The 13110-nt window shown below is 36.2% G+C and overlaps 1 pseudogene; it reads right to left on the bottom strand.

The window, feature by feature from the left end:
• Positions 1-2734: 2734 nt before the first annotated feature.
• Positions 2735-13110, bottom strand: part of LOC119047269 (BTB/POZ domain-containing protein KCTD9-like) — a 131530-nt pseudogene continuing 121154 nt past the window's right edge.

Here is a 13110-nt window from a genome sequence, read left to right as displayed (position 1 = left end):
ATAAACTCAGGTAATTTGTTCTCACCCATCAATGCACATTTTTAAAACTATGGTCTGTCTAAGGTTACTGAATCAAATGCAAGTTTTACATTTCTAAAACTGACTCTTAGATATTCAAGTCAAAATTACATTTTTATTCATTAAAAAGTCATTCCAGCCCCTCAACGTTATGTTCCACCTATCCGTCATTCCAACGGTTACAATGTCACAATGTCTTCCATTTTAAACTTCGTGTGTGTGCAGCAATGAGGATCACTGAACATTTAAATTCTTCTTGAACAGCACGTTTTAAAAAATGAGAAAAATCTACACCCATTGTTCTGATCACAATACTGCCAAATAAACAAACTTAAAATATGTAAGATTTTCATCCTTTTTGGAAATGGTTTTCAGCTTAGAGGCATTTGACCTGAAATGAGGTTATATTTCAGTCAGCCTCCTGCATGGTATCTAGAGAGGCCAGTCAGCAGAAGCTAAGCACAAAAAAATGTGAGTAAAAGTTCAAGTGCCTGGTAGCTGAGAAAGCTGGAGGAGGGCAAAGCTGTTTGAATATCAAAACTAAACTCTGTCAAATGGCAAAAGTCATTTCCAAAATAAGGTGTCCCAGGAAGGCATTAATTGGCAGAGCTCAAATAACAGTTGATTTATTTAAATAAACCTCTTTTTTTTTCACTTTTTAAAAATGTTTGTTCAGGTACAGTTGTCTCCATTCTATCCCCACCACTCCCCTCCACCCCAGCCATACCCATTCCCCACCTTCGACCCTACCTCTGTTTGATTTTGTCCATGTGTCCTTTATAGTTTTTTCCTGAAAACCCTTCCTTTTTTTTCCTCTCATGATCCCCTTCCACCTCCCCTCCTGTTACTGTCTGTTTGTTCTTAACTTCAATGTCTCTGGTTATATTTTGTTTGCTTGTTTGTTTTGTTGATTAGGTTCCACTTATAGGTGAGGTCATATGGTATTTGCCTTGCATTGCCTGACTAAACCTCTTTTGAAAAATTTGAAAGAGTTTCTGGGGACATGAAACTCAGACATTTTTACTAGGGGTAACAGTATAAAATCATGGCCAAAAGGTTTGGTATAAGGAGACTTGTAGCCTCTCCCAATATTACTGATGAAAGCAACTTAAATAAGACAGCAAGGGTTTGACAAAGCTTATATCACAATACTAACATACTTGCATAAAAGGTCTAAGGAATTTTATTCTGGGATGTATAGCCAGGATGTTCGTGAAAAGCAATCAACTATAAATTGATAGTAGAGTGGTTCAGGCTGAGAATTTAAAAAATATTTTTCTAATATGAGTAGAATTAAAAAAATATTTTTCTAATATGGGAGAGAGAACATTTAAATTCATAGACTGGCACCAGATTAACCAAGAGAGTTGTTGGTGTCTGGTCATTGCTCTCTGTATTCAGAGATGATGGCACAGAAACCATCAAGGCCTGAGGCTGCACAACTTTGTCCTCAAATTGAACAACCTGATCTGTGTTGGCTGCACTTAAGCATTGTCTGCTGGGCCACTTGGCAGCAATTTTCAATCTATTTCTGTAAATTGAGCATAATATTGCCCTTTGAATGTTTCCCCTTCTGCATTATAGGGGCTTTGATGCTGTTCAGTATACAGGACTCACTTTTGCCTTCAGCTGCCTTCTAACATCATCGGGCCGGATAAATTGAGTAGTGCACTTCATTTTTATTAGTTGGGTATAACATTGCCAACAGAGCAAGTGGGAGTGCTTTTCATATTTAGTGAAAGACAGAGAAAAGTAGTCAAAGGGGAGTTGGCTACCTGATTCATGGTTTCATGGAATAATCGGAGACTCAAACTTCCCCGATTTCTGGCCGACTCCTGATGATGTTTCTCTCCATCATGTCTTCCACAATTCTATGAAAATTTTGCAGGTGACTCTTCAAAAAAGGTGAGCAAGTAGTATTATTCTTTTGCAAGCCTGTGCTTAAACTGACTGAACAATAGCCACCAATATTACTGCTTTCCTAAGAATAGTGTTGGGAGGTGACATGCCCTAGGAAATTCTGTATAGGTGACAGGTATGCTATCCCACCCCAGTGTCCATAAACTTAGATAAGAACCGTGACTCAAGCATCCCTTCTCTGACATAATACTTAGGAAGAAGCCAGTCCAGTTCTCCCACTGTGACTTCGCATGCATGAAATTACTTATTGCTAACTTTGGATAGCAACTGCAAAAATTTATGTATAACCACTGATAGGAGCAAATCACCTCCTCCCATTACAAATGCATAGCAGAACAGGTTTATATAGGGGTGTGTCTGTGCCTGCTCCTCCCTCGGATGCACCCACACAGTGGGCTTGGAGTTGATCTAAAAGAAAATCATGGAGAGAAAGCGTAAGTTCCTAATTAAAAAGTCATGAGCATTGCAAATAGCTTATTCATTTTGCTGATAATTTCCTCTCTACCTGGGCGTTTTCATATTTATCTGTTGGTAGAAAAGTAAAGCAGTTTAGTTAAGCAACAGGTTATTGCAATCTTAATACAATTCGTAAGTACTATCAAGGAAGTGAATTCATAAATTGAATATCTATTTAAGGTAATGATAATGAAGTCATAGAGACAACACTGTGAGTTCACTAAAACTCACTTACTTGCAGTAACCAATAAGCAGAGAAGAAACTAATAGCTTTATATTACACCAGCAGTCCTTAGATATGCATGATTGGGTTTATACTTTTTATACAGGTCAAAATCCTTTATTCTTTTGTGTACTTTTTATTCCCCCCAGGCATGCGTTCCGTGCCTTTTTCAAAAGAATCTACATCATACTTCCCATCGGGAAGTCCCAAAGCACCACCACCTTCATGCTCACACTTGGCGATGCATCTACAGGGAGTGGAACCTTGTCCTTGGCCACTCTGCTGCCCACCATCACAGTCCTTCCTTGAAGATAACACTAAAACCAGTTAAATTTTATTTTAAATATACGTAAAATACAATATGCTGTCATGACAAAAACAAAGCTGGAACCAGAATTTCGTTTTCTTTTCTGTTTTATTGGTGATATATTATATTGCTTAATAATAGAATGGTTCCTTTTTCATCTCTGCTCTTGCATTTAATTCTATTTTATTTTTTCCTTATGCCTGTTTTTCTCTAATCATTAATTCTATTTATTTAAAAGTAGCATCTGTACTGGAATAACATATTAGTTGCTAAACTGTTCTAGCCCAGCTTGCCTTCGTATGCCTTATCTAAATGTTTACAGCCTGAAGTGGATGCCAACCATAAGCATCATCATCAATGGTACACATTTTGGAGAGTTAAGAACTTCCACCAACATTCTCAAGGTTAACACATCTTATTACTAAGGATTCATCAAGATTTCAGTCAATGATTCCTTTACTTAGATGTGACCTACTAATTCTATGAAATGCAAAGGAAAATCTCTGTCAATGAGGATAGCAGATGATCCATCCCATGTTGTGTCTGCAATTATGCAAAGCTTAAGCTACTATTTTTCATGTCAAACCTCAACTTTGATTTTCAGCGTAAAAGAATAGCATAGGAATCACTCCATTTGTTCCCACCCTGCCTCCTGCCATGCTTACCCTACCTGCACAGAAGGAGCAAGTTATCATTTCTGAAGTGCTTACATTGGTCAGGTGCCATAATGCACTTTAAAAGGGATCAAACACATTTAATTCTCACAAAAGCCCTGGGGGTGGGGGTGTACGGTTATTATTCCCATCTTATACTGCAAAACTGAGTCCTAGAGAGTTGAAAAACTTGATTTAGCTTCTACAAGTAGTAAGTGAAGTGGATATTCAAACCCAAGAATTCTGATTCCGGAGAACATGCTATACAGTTATTAGACTTTACTGTCTCAACTTCATGGTACTTGATTCCTTCTTAATCAATGCTCGAGTCAGATCCAAGCCTCTCATTGGGGATGAGATGGGAGATGCAGGGGAAGGAACTCTGGAATTAGTTTTATCCTGTGTTTGGTATCCCTGAACCCCCTACTAAAGATCAATCGCTCCCCAATCCCTTTTTGTTGGTTACCAACCTTAATGCTGGGACTTCTGCCTGGCTTCTAAGGTCCTCTCTAGTGGCCTTCATTTTTCCATAGCCTTACCGATTTTTTAGAAACTTGAACTCACTGCTTATTTCTTGTTAACTCTCCTACTTGAATTATATTTCTTATTATCTCAATCTTATCCTAAAATCCTCATTCAAGTTCATGAAGTTCTAGGAAACTTTAATACAATCATTAGGACATAAGTAAAAATAAATACCACAAAATATTTTATAGAATTAGAGAAATTATTTTAACTTGAATTTCCCTTCTGAATATGTCAGTTTTCTCGCTGCCCTAAGGACTATGGAACCTGAACTCATCAGTGTGGTGGGAGACCTGTATTTCAATTTCTCCCCTTCAATTTTTGGACATTTGAGCTTGCTTTGCCTTGCTTCACCCAAACCTGCAACTCTTCTATATTAGTCTCTCCTTTGAACCCACTGTTGAGAAGGTGCTGCTTTTCAAATGTGTTGAATCTGAATAAAAAAACACATACTTTCCTTTACTAGGTTATTTTAATTTAATTTTATTTTTTAAAGTATTGTATTTATTTATTTTCAGAGGGAAAGGAGGGAAAAAGAGTTGGAGAGAAACATCAGTGTATGGGTTGCCTCTCACATGTCCCCCCCTGGGGACCTGGTCCACAACCCAGGCATGTGTCTAGGAATCAAACCAGTGACCCTCTGGTTCACAGGCCAGCACATGATCCAGTGAACCACACCAGCCAGGGCTATTTTTGTTTTTGATAACAGTAACAATAGTTTTAATATGAGTCTTTATCCAAATACAAGTAATTCTATCCATTTTATTATCCTTCTCCGATTCTCTCTTAATGGATTTGCTGGAACACAGACCAAATGTTTTATACTTCTTTTCTTTCCTGTCTCCTTTATTAAGAAAAAATAAAGGGAACACCAATTTTATTGCTCTAATTTTTCCTTCTTATATAGGTGAATTTGGAGGGTAGTTGAGTGGGTTCAAAGAAATATCTAACTAAGGTTCAGTTATATATCTAAGAAAAAATCCAATTGTCCTTGTTCTATTTCAGTTAGGCAAATTCAACTTTCTTCAAATGCATATAAATCATGATATAATTTGATTGTGTATATTGAAACAACTTTCTATAACTTTTTTTAGTTTCTACCCCTTTATGTTTACCTATATTTGAGATTCATTATGTGGCAAATTCTGCACTAAGTACAATGCCTAGAAAAGTGTAGATTATCTCTATATATTTACTAAATGAATAAATTAATTCAATATTTATAATTACTATATTGACAGAGCAACATATCTTATAGCAATATACATACAAAAAGTGGCATTCAGTCAGCAAAATAATATACATTTAAAAGCTACAAACAAAATTAAAAAGCAGAATTAAATATCCATGCATAAAAAATTCACTCTTTCTCAAAGTTAAAATTCTTTCAATATTACAAAGAATCAACAGATTCTCATATGAATAATCTTTAAATTATTGCTATTTTCATGGCGATTCATTTTTTACACATAGTCTAGAAAAATATCTCAAGAGTCCTCAGCCTCAAGCATTGGTATAGGTAAAAGCTCAAGCTGTAAAAAATATTTATATATAAAGAGCAAACGCAACCTTGAGTAGACTCTCGGCTGCCAGTTTTAAATCAAAATGAATCAAGTGTTACCTTTGGGAAAATTTTTTGATTTTATATCACAGCATCCCCAAGGGCAGGGTTAGAAGCTCAATAAATACTTGTTGAATTGACTTGCAGCACTTGGAAAAAGTAACTCTCAGGAATTGATGTTTCACTTTTCCGCAGTTTTCACCACCTTGAGAAGAAGAGTGAGGGAGAGAAGGGGGAGAAATAGGGCATTATTTTTAATATTTGTTTTACATTTTCCAAGTTTTTCTTAAATTTTAACATTTCACAAATGGCTTGGTTATTATCTCTAATGGCTATTGGTTTTAATAGCAGAGAAAATGAAAAAAGAAAAAATTAGACATAAAAAAGGAAAAGAAATAGATAGAAAAACTGAAAACTGCAAAGTACAAAGAGTTTTCTTATGTGTAATGTGAAGATATGGGTTCATGTACTTATAAACACACACACAAATATACACCTAAACCTTGAACTCATGTATTGTCACCAGTGTAATAAAGAACACTTTAGGGATTTTCACTAGGGTAGTTTCATAATATTTAAGTTGTGCAAATGATGATCTTTGGACATTTAAAAATATTAGAAATGTTTAATAAATATTTTTAAAACTATTTTCCAGGAAAATATTTCTTCTCAAAATTACAAACTACCTCAAACAAGCCTCTTTTTCTAATACAAAAATACAGAAAACTCTCTGCCTTTATTGAAAGTGTCTTAACTATTATCATAATATGCAGTATGTATATGTTCATAAATTCTGCTTACTCATGTTTGGGAGATGAAGAGCTGTGAAAGTGTGGGGAAGACATCCACATTTTACTTTCTATTAATGTACATGTGTATGTGTAACTGTCGTATTTATTGTTTTTACGTGTGGCCTTGGAATGGATCGTTTTCATTTCAGTATTTACAATTAGATCCCACAAACTTGTTTGCTTTAGGTTTGTTTTGTTAAAGCTAAGACATAATGATCATCTCCAAAGAATTGTAAAGCTGGTGCTGTCAAGGCTGATTTTAGCCTCCCTTCCCCTGGTTTTGTTTGTTTGTTTGTTTGTTTGTTTGTTTGTTTTTGCTGACAGGTTAGATGCTTTGGAACTAGTATTGCTTTAAAAAATCATCAAATTTATTTGATTTTTCATCTGATACATGCATGCCGAAAACAGTGGACTATTACCCCTGAGTAGACAAACTGATTATATTTAACTTGCCTATAAAGAACCAAATTAACACATTTCAGACATCAGTGATTAAGCTGAAAGTCATAATTATTAAGTGAGGATTATATGGGTAAATAGGTTATTACTAAGCAGCCATTGACATGTAGAAAATATAGCTCTTTTATCTTTTATTTTATTAAATAAAGATATAAATGTTTTAAGTAACTAGAGACAGATAAATTTTCATCAGAGAAAATAACTAAAGAGTAAACTTAAAGTAACTATAAATTATCTTGCTTACTGAAAAACTGATTATGGGATTACTCCCTATAGACAGGAAAGTGTTCTGGATCAGGTTTAGGGTTTGTTTTTACAGTATCAGAAGAAGCTAAATGTGGTATCTTTCCTGATGAAATGTCTATATAGAGTTTTATACCCTAAAAACATTTTCTCTGATATCTTTTTAGTCACAGCAAAAGCACAGCTGCCTATTCATGTACTGATCAGAAATCTAAGTAGGTAATTAGGCATTTTCTACTTTAGTTCCTTATGAAGATTTGGAATATATATGGGGTCTAAACATCAGGGATTTTTTTACTTCCACTGATTAATTAAAAAATTAGGCATATCTGAATCATAGAGCACAGCAATTTCTCTTTAACTATAAATGAATTGTGGCTTTTTGTTACCCCCATTGCTTCCTTTTCCCCAACTGCTAAAGTCTCTGGGGGATTAGTTGGTTTACTAGCAAGTAGTCATTAGTAATACCAGGGGTTACTAGATAAACAGTGGCCCACGCAACAACAGTAACCACAAGTCTTTCTTGACCATAGCCAGTTACAATAAATTGTTAAATTTGATACCTACATAAGGACTCATTTGACATGCACAATTTATTTTCAATCAACAAGAGAGATGTCAGAGTTCATAATCATGAGTCATCCTCTCAATTGCAAGAATGAAACACACCTAGTTATATAGACCCAGGATGTGAGCAAATGTTATTTTAAATTACATGTAGTCACTTGATATTTATCAAGTTTGTACTACACAGAATGCTCACATGATCTCTGCCCTATATGAGATAGTGTTTCTTCATAAGTTTGATATGTAAATATCCATTTGTAAATTTCCAAATCTCATATTAGATGATGCATAACTCAGGCCATCATAGCAGTGTTTACTTCACCAAGTCAATAATGATAATTTTTACAAGGTCTAGAGGATTTATAACAGGAACACATCTGGAGAAATAACTGAATGGAATGGTATTTGATGTCTGGCTGAGCATATAGGAAGAAGCCCAAGCCCTACCAGGGTGATCAGGGAGTTCACTAGAAATCAGATCTAGGAATAGCCAAAGGACTGCAGGATTGGGGTGCGATTGATAATTAAGGAACAGGGGTCAAAACGAAACTTACAATAAAGGATAAGTTGGGCTAGAAAGGTGGCGTTTGTGTTTATGTTTCTTTTCCAGAAAGTGAGAGAAGCACATTAGTATAGGGGGAAGTAGACATTTAGATGGTTTAAATGTAATCTCTGTTATGATTACAAATGTTTCACTGACTTTATTGTACATGGATGAGATGTTCCTTCTTAATACTTACCTCCATTTGTTTTGATTCAAAATGTATATATTTAGTAGTTCCAAAGCACCCTGGTACTGAGGAGAGCATACACAAGTATAGAAGACACACATATTTTTAGAATTAGAAAGATTCTCACTGATTGATATGGTATGAACCTGATTCATACACCGATCTTTTTTGCATTGTATTAGTCTGTCAGTCCCTGCCTGCACAACACTGGCTTTAAATAAATCTATAAACAATTGTTTTTGAGTACTTTAAAACTAGGGAGCAGACACTAAGAAAAATAATCCCCATCAAAGCACAACCTTTAAGTTATAAAGTGTTTGTGAAGTCAATTAACCTCCTTTGAGGATGTTAATATAAACTTTTCATTCACTATGAGGATCTCCTTGGGGAGAAGAGTTGCTTCTTTTCGAAGGTGGTGTGGTGAGCACTGAGCAAGTTCCAGTCACATAGTAAATGCCAAGTATAGTGCTAGGACATGACTGGATGAATGTCTCTCTAACTCTTCTCTCTCTAAATGTGACACATACTTCCATTGTGTCATTAGCTTCTCAAACCTTAAGTTTTAACCCAAAGTTAATGAATTTAACTAATATTTATTGGGTACATGTCAGGCACTATTCTAGATTCTTGGGGTACATGAATGAACCACGCGACAATCCTTACCCCTGTGGAATTTATTCAAACCTTAGCATTTTTAAGAACTCTGTCTTTTGTTTCTGATCACCCTCTGTCTTCTTCAGTTTCTCACTTCCCTACATAGCACCCTCTCTGCACAGCTAGTACTGTTTCTTTGCTGGCCTGCATATCTAGAATTATCTCATGTTCATCGTATATGTTTTATTTATAGACATGTATGTGCTAATGTTGTGGGCCCCTGACTTTTTACATATTTATCTCCCACCTTCTGAAGTGTATATGTCTTTTAAGTGCCTTCATTATACTTGCAAATGCTTGTCCTCCTGGATGATTAACATCTATACTCACCAGAGTGGGCCAATGTAGCAGGGTGCAGAATGCCCTGTGGCACAGACTGCACTGTGACAGGATGCGGAAGGCCACAGGTAGAGCTAGGGCAGGACTGCAGCTGCATTCTCTTCTCTGGCACCTGGGCATGTAAACCACTTCTGGTTCTCTTTACTCATGAGGACAAAAAAATAATTCATTTATCAATTCAATGGCCGCAAACCAAGTACCTGTGTCCATGTTAATCTGCTCTAGCCAACACACCCCATGTAGCACAGCAGCTGCAACAGAGACAAATACTTGTTTGCATTTGCGGTAGTTCATTGTCATCCTTCAGGATCTGTCTGGTTTTGGTAGCAAACTAGTAAGTGAAGTGGAGGTAAAATGGGAATCACATTACTGCATTATTTAGTCCTTTAAAGTGTCACAAATACAGTACTGTGTTTAATTTACTATATTAGCTGCGGGTTCAGCTTGAAAAATTCTCACCTGGTTCTTATTGTGCCAGCTCTCATACTACAGGTAAAGAGACTGATGCCATGCTTTTGCCAACTACCAAATACACCCATTCTAATTACATACTAAGGACTGAGGAGAAGGATCTTGGAGAGCTCCAGGAACACATCTGAGCCAGGACTCCATTTATTATCTTACTCTCCTAGGTCCCCTTGAAGGGAAATTCTAATATAGTCCATTAATGAAAAAAAAATGACCAACAAGTAATAGTAAGATAAATAAGTTTCAAATATGCATCTGAGATCATTCATATTTATCAATATAGTAACATTATCTTTCCAATAAGATTTTCCTATTAAGTATCATAGTATTTGCAATGTCATATGGATATTTGAGTCAAACAATAAACAAACCTACTTTAAAACAAACTGAGAAAAAAGGAAATAAAAAATTAGTACTTTTGTTTAATGGATTATTTCTTATTCTATATTTCAAAACTCTAAGAGTATAATAAAAATATAAGGTTATATAAAATATAAGCTTGAAAATCATTTTACATGCTTTGGATATTCAGATTACTGGAGGTGAGCAGAAAAATAAGAATCAGGAAAGCACTAAAGAGATACCTAGAAGGGTAAAGGTGTAGAGAGCAAGAGGTACAAGAGTGGCTAATACTTGATTCGTTGGCCTTATTGATTCTTGCTTCACTGCTACCCATTAATACTACTGCTAATCTAAATTTGCCATCATACCCACATCCCATCAACCTGTATTACATTCACTATCTTTTTTATTTTAAATATATGATCTTTATTATATTTTTCCATTACCTTTTAGTCCCTTTATACCCCACTCTCCCCAGTAATCACCACCTTTTGTCCATGTCCATGAGTCTTTTTTCATTTTTGGTCAATCCCTCCACCCCCCAACCTAATTCCCCACTAGTTGTCATTTGTTCTCCGTCTATGAGTCTGTCTCTCTTTTGCTTGTTATTTCAGTATGTTTGTTAGATTCCACATATGAGTGAAATCACATGGTATTTTTCTTTCTCTGACTGGCTTATTTCACTTAGCATAATGTTCTCCAGGTCCATCCAAACTATTACACAGGGTAAAATTTTCTTCTTTTTTATGGCCAAGTAAAATTCCACTGTGTAAATGCCCCAGAGTTGTTTCATCCACTCATCTATTGATGGACACTTGGGCTGCTTCCATATCTCAGTGATTGTAAATAACCACCACTGAGAACATAAGGGTGCTTATGTTCTTTCAAATTAGTGTTTTGGGTTTCTCAGATATATTCCCAGAAGTGGGATTACTGGGTCAAAGGGCAGATCAATTTTAAAATTTTTTTAGGTATCTCCAGGCTGATTTCCACAGTGGCTGCCCCAGTCTGCATTCCCACTAATAGTGTAAAAGTGTTCCCATTTCTACACATCCTTGCCAGCACTTGCTGTTTTTTGGTTTATTGATGATAGCCATTCTGACAGGTGTGAGGTGTTATCTCATTGTGCTTTTTATTTGCATTTCTCTGAAAATTAGTGACATTGATCTTCTTTTTATATGTCTATCGGCCATCTGTATGTCCTCTTTGGAGAAGTGTCTTAGTCAGGTCCTTTGCCCATATTTTAATTGTGTTGTTTGTTTTTTTAATGTTAAGTTTTGTAATTTTTTTAATAAAATTTGGATATTAACCCCTTATGGGATGTATTGGCAATATGTTCTTCCATTCTGTGGGTCATCTTTTTGTTTTGTTGATGATTTCCTTTGCTGTGCAAAAACATTTTAGTTTGATGAAGTTCCATTTATTTATTTTTCTTTTGCTTTCCTTGCCTGGGGAGATATATCTAATAAAAAATAATTTCTACAAGCAATGTCCAAGATTTTGCTATCTATGGTTTCTTCTAGGATTTTTATAGTTTCAAGTCTAATATTTAATTTTTTATACATTTTGAATTTATCCTTGTGTGTGGTGTAAGAAGGTGGTCTAGTTTCATTTTTCTGCACATATCTGTCCAATTTGCCCAGCACCATTTGTTGAATAAACTATCTTTAGTCCATTGTATGTGTTCGCTTCCTCTGTCAAATATTAATTGACTATAAAAATGTAGATTTATTTCTAAGCTCTCTGTTCTGTTCCATTGATCTAAGTGTCTGTTTTTATGCCAGTACCAGGCCGTTTTGATTACCATGGCATTGCAGTATAGTTTAATATAAGGTAGCCTGATTCTTCCTGTCACAGACACCTGCCCACAGTGTCTGTGGTATTATGGATGAGATACAAGACAAATTCACACACACTACTGAGTCCTGTGGAGGAAAAGGGACGGCACTGCTACTCCCTCAAGGGGGAAGCAACTCGGAGCGGCCTGGCCACTCTCTTGAGGGGAGAGTGCCCCGACCCTTGCCCAGACAGGCTTTTATTGGATTCAATTAGCACGGAAATACAGGTAAAGTTCATTAATCGTTGTCAGGCTGTAAGGATCAAACAATAGATAGCATACAAAGAACTGTTAGGGTTTATTCTGAGTTAGGGTCTATTAGCTAAAAGGCTACAAAACTTTGGAAAACGAACTTATTTCCTGCTCAGACCCTTATCATTTAATTGAGAGCATTCTTAGCAAAGCAGGTTTCACAGATTTTATATATTCTTTCCCTGATCACTCAGGGAAAACGCCCTTTTCAGCACAGCTGAAACAAACCTCTGTTATTGTTTCAGGTTTAAATCACTCAGGGGAAGTAAGGCAGCCAAGAGATTAGGAGACTTGTCACAGACAGAATGAGGACTCAGGATATGTCAAAGCTGAGGGTCAAGGGTCCATCACTTCCTTTTCCTATAGCCCCCCCAAGTCCTTTCCTAGGGCCTCCAAGTGATTGTGCCTGTCTTAGGTTGATCCTCCTTTGAGGAATCTTACCTGTCCTTGGCTAACCAACCAAGCATTAGGGGCCAGTTATGGATGAAGTAAAAGGAGCAGAAGCGGTGCTCCTGCCATGGAGATAAGCTTTGTCTCCTTAGTGGCTTATGGTCCAAAGGTCACTCACTCTGCCTTAGCCATGGGGGATTACATACAGCTTCTTAAACCAGGCAGGGCAGTTCCCAACATCCTCCAACTTTGTTCTTCTTGTTAGGGATTGCTGTTGCTATACAGGGCCTTTTTAAAAGAATATCTGTTCTGAAAACAGATCAATCTGAACTTATGTTTCTCTTTTTTTAACCCATTTTGTACATTATTGATCT

The sequence above is a fragment of the Artibeus jamaicensis genome, unplaced genomic scaffold, assembly GCF_021234435.1.
Source record: "Artibeus jamaicensis isolate MK-2021 breed Jamaican fruit bat unplaced genomic scaffold, CSHL_Jam_final contig_466, whole genome shotgun sequence".
Lineage (NCBI taxonomy): Eukaryota > Metazoa > Chordata > Mammalia > Chiroptera > Phyllostomidae > Artibeus > Artibeus jamaicensis.
This window is presented reverse-complemented; position numbering and strand designations above follow the sequence as displayed.